At 39.7% G+C, this 9,777-nt stretch overlaps 2 long non-coding RNA genes across 2 annotated transcripts; one reads left to right on the forward strand and one right to left on the reverse strand.

Moving 5' to 3' along the window:
• Positions 1-244: 244 nt before the first annotated feature.
• On the reverse strand, positions 245-1,725 carry LOC123334744. The gene is made up of 2 exons (XR_006552839.2): positions 1,575-1,725; positions 245-565 (listed from the first exon to the last, which is right to left on the reverse strand). It is a non-coding gene; the product is annotated as an uncharacterized LOC123334744 (long non-coding RNA).
• LOC123334745 lies at positions 524-8,647 on the forward strand. Its single transcript, XR_006552840.2, has 2 exons — positions 524-658; positions 8,037-8,647. It is a non-coding gene; the product is annotated as an uncharacterized LOC123334745 (long non-coding RNA).
• Positions 8,648-9,777: the final 1,130 nt, after the last annotated feature.

Below are 9,777 nucleotides of genomic sequence, written 5' to 3' on the forward strand. Positions count from 1 at the left end.
TGACGTGTGGGATCTTAGTTCCAAACCAGGGATTGAACCTGTGGCCCCCTGTAATGAAAGTGTAGAGTCTTCACCACTGAACCACTGGGGAAGTCTGAGAGCTATTATCTAGAACATTATGTGATGTAGATTCTATTAATGTTCATGCAAATAACGTGATAATGTTACCTACCCTTTCAAGTCAGACCCTAACAAAGATCTTCCTGCCCTGTGTCACTTGCACCAATAGAATGAGACAGTTCAGTTCAGAAGCAAAAGAATGTTTTGTTTTTTGGTCAGAGAATGAAGAGGTATGGACTCACACTCAAGAGCACACACACTCTCCCCTCCAGGACAGGTTGTGGTTGGTGCTGCTTCTTAGAGTTCCCCTTCTGGGGAAGGAGGGTAGAGTTCTTGCAAAACGGACAGGCTGAAAGCAGTATCTCCAAACCCCTGCCATCTTGAATCACAACATCTTATGAGAAGCTTCTGCACACAGTCCCCAAGCTGAGGTGTCGAGTGGTGCTGTTTGATGCCAGGAACTATGGTCTGAAGGGTTTTGTGCGAGGCCTCTGCACGCAGCGTCCTGTGAACAAGTGAAACTTGGTGTTATACCTTATCACCTGGATTCCGTCTTATTTTTCCTGGAGGCCTCAGGGAGCTTCGCCTATGACAAGAGGTAAGCAAAATTTAACCACTACTGACTTCCTCCTGGGAGAAAATACCCACCTCCATACAGTTCTGTTTTGTACTTAGGAGTAATTATTATTTAATAATAGGTTATTGGCAGCTTTAAAAATGTCAAATTTTATTAGGAATTGACCAGTCAGCAGACCCATGTGGCTCAACCTGCTGTGGTATTTATGGTTTTTTTTCAACCACGAGTAGAGAAAGGTTCCCAATAGTTGTGTGGCCCTGCAACTAGGCAGAGAGTGTGGATTTGAAAACAGACTTTTTTTTTTCTGTTTAATTCTGCTGAGAATCTATATAACTCTATGGGAAATCAAAGTCTGAAACCTATGTGATGTTTTTCTTTTCTTTCTATGTGATGTTTTGAGGGGCTCTGGGAAAAAATATTCCCCTTCCCTACAGTCAGACAGAGTTTCTTAAATTCCACCATTGATTTCCTTACCCTTAAAATGGAGTGATAGCAGCACCTCTTCTGAGGATTAAATGAACATTAAGAGGAAAGTAAACTGCCTGTTCTGAGGAAGGCACTCAATATGTGTAAGTTTCCTTTCTTCCTGAGGGGTAATGGATGTTCCAATACTGTTAAATTGCATCTCATTCTGAAAACTCTAACACACGAAGGACTGCTAAGACATATACACCCTAATCTTGATTAGCTTGTTCCTCTCTTCCAACTGATTGGTAAGTGGAAATGAATATGAAAAGAGTAAAAGGAGACCACGATTTTAGGTAAAGGAGAAGGATGCCATGGGGAAAAAAGGAAGTTTCTAGAACCAGGATCAGATAAGGCTCTACAGACAAACATTCTGCTCTATAGTTTTGCTAAGGCCTCATTAACTAAAGACAAAACTGTGATTTCATGGCTAAGAGGGAATAGAGAGCTCAAAGCTTTCTGTGTAGCTTACCTGCCAGCTCCTGCAGCTTTAGAGAGCTTTAATTGGCCTCAGACCAGACGTTTTCAGGGTCGATAGCACTTGACAGCGCAATCTTTTTTCCAGGAGAAAGGAAAGCCTAGAACAGGCTTTCAACCTAAGTTCTCAAACCTTGGTATATATCCAACTCACCTGGAGGGCTTGTTAAAACAGTTTCCTGAGCTCCTCCTTTGCAGTTTCTGATTCTGTGGATTGGAGCAGATTGGAGGCAGCAGGACTGGGGGACGTGCAGTGAAAATTTGCATTTTAACAAGTTCCAGGTGATGCTGATGCTGCTGGTCTGAACTCCACTTTCAGAATTGTTGGCTATATATTAGAATCCCCTGTAGAGCTTTAAAAAACACTGACACCCATCCACACCCAAGCCAGTAATCCAAATTTCTGAGAATGTGATCTGGAGACCAGCGTTTTAAAACTTCCAGGTGATTCCAGCTTGGGAGCCATTGGCTTGGGATCTTTGAAAGCCAAGCCTTGTCCTACTTGATAAGCCCTAAGGGTTGAGCAGAGGAAGCATCCTGACATCTGCTTTTCCTAATAGAAGAGAAAATGTTTATGATTCTTAGTGGAAAAGCATTTAGCTGTTCTAGACTTTAAGACAAAATAAACTGTGGATATCTCAAAGATAATAGTTTCCAGAACCTTAAAGAACATTAAGAGTCAACAGAGAACAAAATGTAATAAACAAATTCCGTTGCTTTGGGGAAACAAATGGCTTAAACTGGTGGACATAACATATTTGAGGGGTAGATTATATCTTTATCCAGGCCCCTGGCATCACACAAATTTATCCTTTAACTTCATGCATCATTATTCATCACCACCTTTTATTACTGTGGCTCAGCTTACTTAAAAGCCTGTTATTTCTAATTTTCAATCCAATGTAAACTTAATTTTCAAGCATACTTTAGTTAAGACAATTGTTCCAATTTTCAGAAAGATGTTAGAGAATGAGGGCTGTAGCTTCCAAGAACTACAGCCCTGTGGGTTTGATGTCAAGCCTCTAGCTAAATTCTCAAACAAACTATTTTAAAACTTGTGAGAACTGATGGCTAGGAACTGGTATAGGTTCCTCAAATCAGTCTTTCACCAAACCAGTCACATTTCCCTTTTTGACACACTTACAGGTCATGGAGATCACGGGAATATCACAGACAAAAATATATCTTAATTTCAGCAAAGAATTTGACATCCTGTGGACAGGAATGATGTGAATGACAGTACAATTGAGTAGATTTGTAGCTAATTGAACAACTTCATTCAAAGAATGTCGGCAGCTTAATGAATCACTGCCTACCCGAAGGGAAGTCACAGTGACAGACTCCCAAGTGCTATCTATAGTTAGTTTATCCAGTTCAAAATTTCAGTTAATGATGGATGAAGACACAAAAGACATGCTTATCAAAACTGCAGGTGTGACAAAGCTGAGAGAGAAGCCTAATTCATTAAATGTCAAATGAAACCAAGAGAGGCAAAAGGTCTTAATAAACTAAAAGAATAGGCTGACATGAATAAGAATAAACTTAATAGGGATAAATGTAAAATCATCCATTAAAAAATTCAAATGCAAAACATGGGAGTATGGAAGCTTGTGATAAAAAATGGTTTTGTGAGAAGACATCCCAGGACTTTTAATTGTCTGTAGCCTTAACACCTGCCAGTCGATCTTAGATCTCTGGAAAATCTACGAAAGCATGGACAAAAAAAGTGTTGCCTGCCATTTCAGTAAACAAGAAACATTGCCCATCATCAAACCATCAACCACTGCAGCTGCCCAACCCCGCCCCCGAGATGGTGCACCCTCAGAGGAACTCAGGATGGAGAAAAACAGGATACTCACCCTAGACAGTTAAGATGCATATCTAAGGAATAATTTCAATGGGCTCAGACTTTTTGCATCGTTTCATACATAGAAAAGCACTAAAATCATTAACTCAAGATGTCTTTTTTTGTGATGAGCTGTACTCTTTTGATGTTCAAATAGACGTTTATTTGTTTTCAACAGAAACTTCTATATATTCTGGCTCCTCCCTTACCTTTTTGGAACAGTATCTCGGGGCTATCTGAGAGCCTGTTTCTCAGGCTGTAGTACTCAGTTAACTCCCTGAATAAAATATAACTTGCAACTTTTAGCTTGTGTAGTTTTTTTTTTTTTTTTTCAGTCAATGAACGCTAAAGACTATCTCATAGATAAATGCCCTTGGTCATAAAATTTTGTTTACCATTTCAGTTGGAGTCCATCTGTGACCACCAGGGGTCACAGACCCCAAGTTAAGAATCCTTGAATAGCATAACTGGGCCACATAAAAACTTCAGCAAACTGTGTGAAAAGTGTAATATCAAAACAATGGAGATAATAGCCCCTAAGGGCTCATTACATCCTACTTACAGTCTTCAGTTTACAGTATTCCACTGAATGTAGAAACCAAAAAACTGGAATATATAAATGGAGAAAGGTCTAGAAATTATGTTAAGTAAAAATCACTGAAGGAACTTGAGACATTTACTTACAAAAAAAAAAATTAGAGGAAACATAAGAGCAGTTTTCCAAAATTTGAAGGCTGCCTTTTAGTAAGAGGCTACAGACTTAAAATATTCTACAGAAGTGCTATCCAGTAGAAATAAAATGTTCATCACATATGTCATTTCAAATTTTCTAATCACCACATTTTAAAGTAAAAAAGTAAAGTAAAAAGAAACAGGTGAAATTAATTTTAATAATGTATTATATTTAACCCAATATTCTAAGACAGTATCATTTTGATGTATAATCAGTGTAAAACTTTTTCATGTTGAGTTTTTGAAATACGTGTATTTTACATTTACATCACATTTCAATTGTGTGAGCCACATTTCAAGTGCTCCATCTCCATATGTGACTGGTGGCTACCATTTTGGACTGCACAGCTCTTTAGCTTCCCAGGGCAGATGAGAGTCAGTTAAGAGATGTTACATAGGGAGATCTTTCTAATAGTACTGCCCTCCAAATGAAACGAGTCCTCTAAAAGAATGCTGAGGTCTGTGTCATTGGATATGTTCTAACTCAGACTAGGTGACCACTTGTCAAGGGTTATTTAGGCATTTCTACATAGGGCAGGGGTTGGGATGGATAATACTGAAGTTCATTCTCATTCTGAGGCTCCAATTCTATGACGGTCAGGTTTGGGCATTGAACCACCCAATTTGAACCACCAATTTTATGATATTCTGGGACAAGTGGGCAGCCAGCCTTTCCTAAGAAGATCTTGCCAATCTAGTTATGCAAATACATGCCAGGTCATAGCTACAGAGCTAATTTGCCTCTGCCCCTCCTGTTGTGTAGCTGCAGCCTAAGTTATCCATGAAGACAGCCCATATGCTTGGCTCAGGCTCTGACATGCAGCTGAAGAAAGACTATTATCACATCACTGAGCTAAGCTCAGTCTGGAAATAACCCACCCAAACATGTGTCTAACACACTCACTTAATTTTTATGCTCATGCAACTAGTTTACCTTTAGTTCTAGTTCTGCATTAAGCTCATTAACAGAAAAATTAAGTATTAACTATGTTAAGAACATAAAGTTACTTCTCTGGAGAGAATCTCAAGGTGCTATTCAAAAGAGAAAGCAATCCACAAAGAAAGGCCATTTACTTACATTTAACCAGTCACAGTGCCAGCCCTTAAGGTCTGCAACAGCTGATGACTGGCACTCTGAACCAAATTAAATAATCAACCAGTGTTCAAGGAGCCTGCCCCAGGGTTTTTGTAATCCATGTACAACTGCAACCTAGAGAAGCTGGAAAAGGCATAGGGAGAGAGCATGAGCTCTGGGGCTGACTACTTGAATTCACGCCATAGTTATACCTCTCACTAGCTGTGTGATCTTGGATGAGTAACAAGCAGTAACCTTGGTAGCCTGGAATTCACTCTTTTTACCTGAGGTACTGATCTGTTCCTGTCAATTATTTTAGCGTCAATAAAATTTAAATTATGCATAGAGTGAAAAAACAAGTGTTTGGTAGAGTTTGGTTCACTGATGACACTTTATAAACATTAGGGACACTATTTTTATGTGCTTTTATTTTTTGTGAATATATGAATATGTATATGCATATGATATATATTCATTACAAACAAAAAGTTTGGAAAATATATAAAGTACTTAGAGAAAAATTTGAATGACCCATTGTCTTACCACCCAGAGCAAATCACTTTTTAACATTTGATCCCTTCTATACCAGAGAAGGCAATGGCACCCCACTCCAGTACTCTTGCCTGGAAAATCTCATGGACGGAGGAGCCTGGTAGGCTGCAGTCCATGGGGTCACTAAGAGTCGGACACTACTGAGCGACTTCACCTTCACTTTTCACTTTCATGCATTGGAGAAGGAAATGGCAACCCACTCCAGTATTCTTGCCTGGAGAATCCCCCAAGGATGGGGGAGCCTGGTGGGCTGCCGTCTATGGGGTCATACAGAGTCGGAGACTACTGAAGTGACTTAGCAGCAGCAGAAGCATTTCTGTACATTTTTTTTTAACATAATGGGCATAATTTTTCAAAAATACAGCTTTCTAAAAACATCACTTTCTAATATGCTTATAAGTTCCATGATAACAAAGAATAACTTTCCTATTGAAATCTCTGAAGTCATGTCTTTTTTCCTACTATCCTGACTGTCTTAGGAGGGACATACCCCTACTATCATGGTGTTCCATTCAGAAGGGAAATCATGAGTCTAGACTGACTCTATGAGAGAAAATAGGAATCAGATCCTAGTTAGAGCCCCAATCTTGCATTTAACAAGTGGGGAAACTGGAGCCCAGAGAACAGACCAATTCCTACAACCAACCATTCAGCAGTACTTAAAAGTTGGTGTATCTTTACCCCACATAAGCACCTTCTCACTTCACCACACTGCTTCATGGAGCATAATTCAATCTTATATATTCTAGCTACTTTGGAGCCCACTTTTCTGCTAGGCATCTCTCTATATGAAGATCAAATGGTTAGATACAATTTTTAAAATAGTTGCATGGTACTCAGCTTGATAATGGGAAAGTCATTTATTCCACAAAGGGCACTTTATGAGGCTGTCTTTCCAAAGAAAAAGCTCAGAAGAATTCTCTTAGCCATGTGCAAAATATCCACTTAATCAACATGAACACTCATATTACTAGGCAATTAAAATGATTTATTCAAAGAGCTTTATAGTCATGCCTTAATACCAATCTATAATAAGCAGGAGAAATAAGAGCAATAATACTTACTATCGTCCTAGTTAAATATAAGCACCATAAATAATATTTGCACTTTTAAGCAATTCATATATCCTTCCCAAATAATAAGATTGTAATGTGGAGCTTTTGCTTTTCAATGGGATAAAATATATTGCTGAGCTTTATTTTGTTTGTTTGTTTTTTCTTTGTGCAAGGCTAACATTCAGGGAAGGACTTTTCCTGGTCTATTTGGACTATTTGTATCCTTGAGAAAGAAATAACTTTAAAATAATAGGAATATATGAGAGAATGTTAGTTGCTCAGTCATGTCCTACTCTTTGTGACCCCATGGACTGTAGCCTACTAGGCTCTTTTGTTTATGGAATTCTCCAGGCAAGAATACTGGAGTGGGTTGCCATTTCCTTCTCCAGGGGATCTTACTGACCCAGGGATTGAACTCGGGTCTTCCCATATTTCAGGCAGATACTTTACCATCTGAGCCACCAGGAAAGCCTAGCTGTTCCTTACCATATGCAGAAATGTAACCCCCTAACTCCTAGTTCCCATACTTTGTATTACCTGCTGCATTGTATTATAATGTATTTATTGTTTATTAGTAATATGTTTATCTGCTTCTCATTAAATCATTCATCTGACTTTCTTGAGGGCAGAGTTTGCTGTGAGAATTAACAATATATGTAAGGCATTTAGCACAGCTCCTGGCACAGAGCAGGCATGACCTGATATAACCCTTTGTTAGTGTCATCTTTATTATTGACTTTAAATGCTCACCACTGCCCAGAACAGAGTTTGGCACACTCAAAAACAGATGGAAGTGTGGGTCCTTGGAATATCTGTTGTCTTAATCATCTAAGTACTGAGCCACTAAAATTGTACAGTCTCAGAGGAAGATTCTCCCTACCTTCTTAAGCAGATTTTAGTTAGAAATGGTGTATACCAGACCAAGTCTTAAGCACTGAGTTTGTAAAGATGGCCTTCCCTCAAAGAGCTCATCAGTGAATACTGGAGGAATACTTGAGTACTGTGTCTTAGGACCAGAGTAAGGAGACAAGTGCAGATGCAGAGAAAAGGACTTACAACTCTGTCTAGAGGACCAACAAAGGCACTTGAAATAACAACCTTTGCTCTGCATGTTGAAGATTGTTCCTGGGGAGGTTGTTCCAAGTCCCAGAGGACAAGTAATGATAGTAAACCTTTTATTTTCTCTAATGAAAATAGAGAAACCAGGCTATTTCCATGTGTGACACCTGGAGAGGTGAGAGCGGAAGACATTGTGCCTGTACCATGCTGCCTGCAGGGGGCGCTGAGGAGTATGTGTGCTCTACAGAAAAGGAGGACCTGTACCAGCTTCCTGCCGGGTCTCAGCATTTCTTGGTTTTTATTGAATGATTTGCTCTTGCCAGCTCCCTCTGCCTCTTCTGGTTTCCTCAGTCATCACTGCGACTTTCTTAACCTTTCTGCTCCTGGTTTCTTTGCTCATGTTATCTTTTCTGTCCCCCGTCGTTTTTTGTTTTTTGTTTTTGGCTTCTTTGCTTTGCCCCAATCCCTTCGAAGTGCTTCCTTCCTTTTCTCTAGGGAATAACTCATTCCCAAGGTTCTACGTTACCTTCCAGTTGTGGGTTCCTTGAACTCTGGGGTTCCCAATTTCATGACTGCCTCCTGTACAAAATGTCTCTCATTGCCACCATGAAAAGTGCTCATTTTTCTTATTTCTGGGTTTGCTGATGTTTGAGGTGCCAAAGTGCAACCTTTGAATAATTAAAGCCTTATGTAGGCAGCTCTGGGGGACTTTTATGGCTAATAAATTCTACGAAATACTGTTAATTTAACACCACTAAATAGTTCTCTGAAGTCACACGAACTGTAGTATATCTGTGTATTTTATCATTTACAAAGTACTTCTATCTTACTGTTTTTGAGTATGAGAAATATGTTTTCCACAAAAATAATTCTTTAAAACACAGTGCATGTGACTAACACATTTCACTCTGTTTCTATACATTTAAAGAGGCTCTCATTTGTGCAGTATCACAATGCCTTCACTTGCAATTCCTGAACTAACCAGAATGTCACTTTTCAACCTCAAACACCCCACCTTTATGATGTGTTTTATAATTACCAAGCTCTTTCACATACAGGATTTCATTTACTTCTTTCAACAGCTCTGTATTATTTTTTCTCATTTTACAATTGACAAAAATGAGGCAGGAGATGTTGAGTATTTCTCCCCAGGCCTCACAGCCTAGCTCTGAGCGGCAGTGGCCTCTTTAATGCAGGATTTCTGAGGTTCAGACTATGGCACTTTCTCATTGCTGTTGTTGACTGTAGCCCATCAGGCCCCTCTGTCTGTGGAATTCTCCAGGCAAGAATACTGGAGTGGGCTGCCATTCCCCTCTCCAGGAGATCTGCCTCCTGCTACCTTAGATGTCATTTGAAGATCAGTTCAGTTCAGTCACTCAGTTGTGTCTGACTCTTTGCAACCCCATGGACTGCAGCATGCCAGGCTTCCCTGTCCCTCACCAGTTCCCAGAACTTTCTCAAACTCATGTCCATCAAGTTAGTGATGCCATCCAACCATCTCATCCTCTGTCGTCCCCTTCTCCTCCCACCTTCAATCTGTCCTAGCATCAGGGTCTTTGCCAATGAGTCAGTTCTTCGAATCAAGTGGCCAAAGTATTGGAGCTTCAGCTTCAGCATCAGTCCTTCCAATGAATATTCAGGGCTGATTTCCTTTAGGATGGACTGGTTGGATCTCTTTGCAGTCCAAGGGACTCTCAAGAGTCTTCTGCAACACCACAGTTCAAAAGCATCAATTCTTCAGCACTCAGCTTTCTTTATAGTCCAACTCTCACATCCATACATGACTATTGGAAAAACCATAGCTCATTAGAAGATAGAAAGGCCTAACTTTTCAGCTCTATGGCTTTGCCTACTATTCCTTTAATGAGAGATGTAATGA

The sequence above is a fragment of the Bubalus bubalis genome, chromosome 8 (assembly GCF_019923935.1).
Source record: "Bubalus bubalis isolate 160015118507 breed Murrah chromosome 8, NDDB_SH_1, whole genome shotgun sequence".
In the NCBI taxonomy this organism is placed as follows: Eukaryota; Metazoa; Chordata; class Mammalia; order Artiodactyla; family Bovidae; genus Bubalus; species Bubalus bubalis.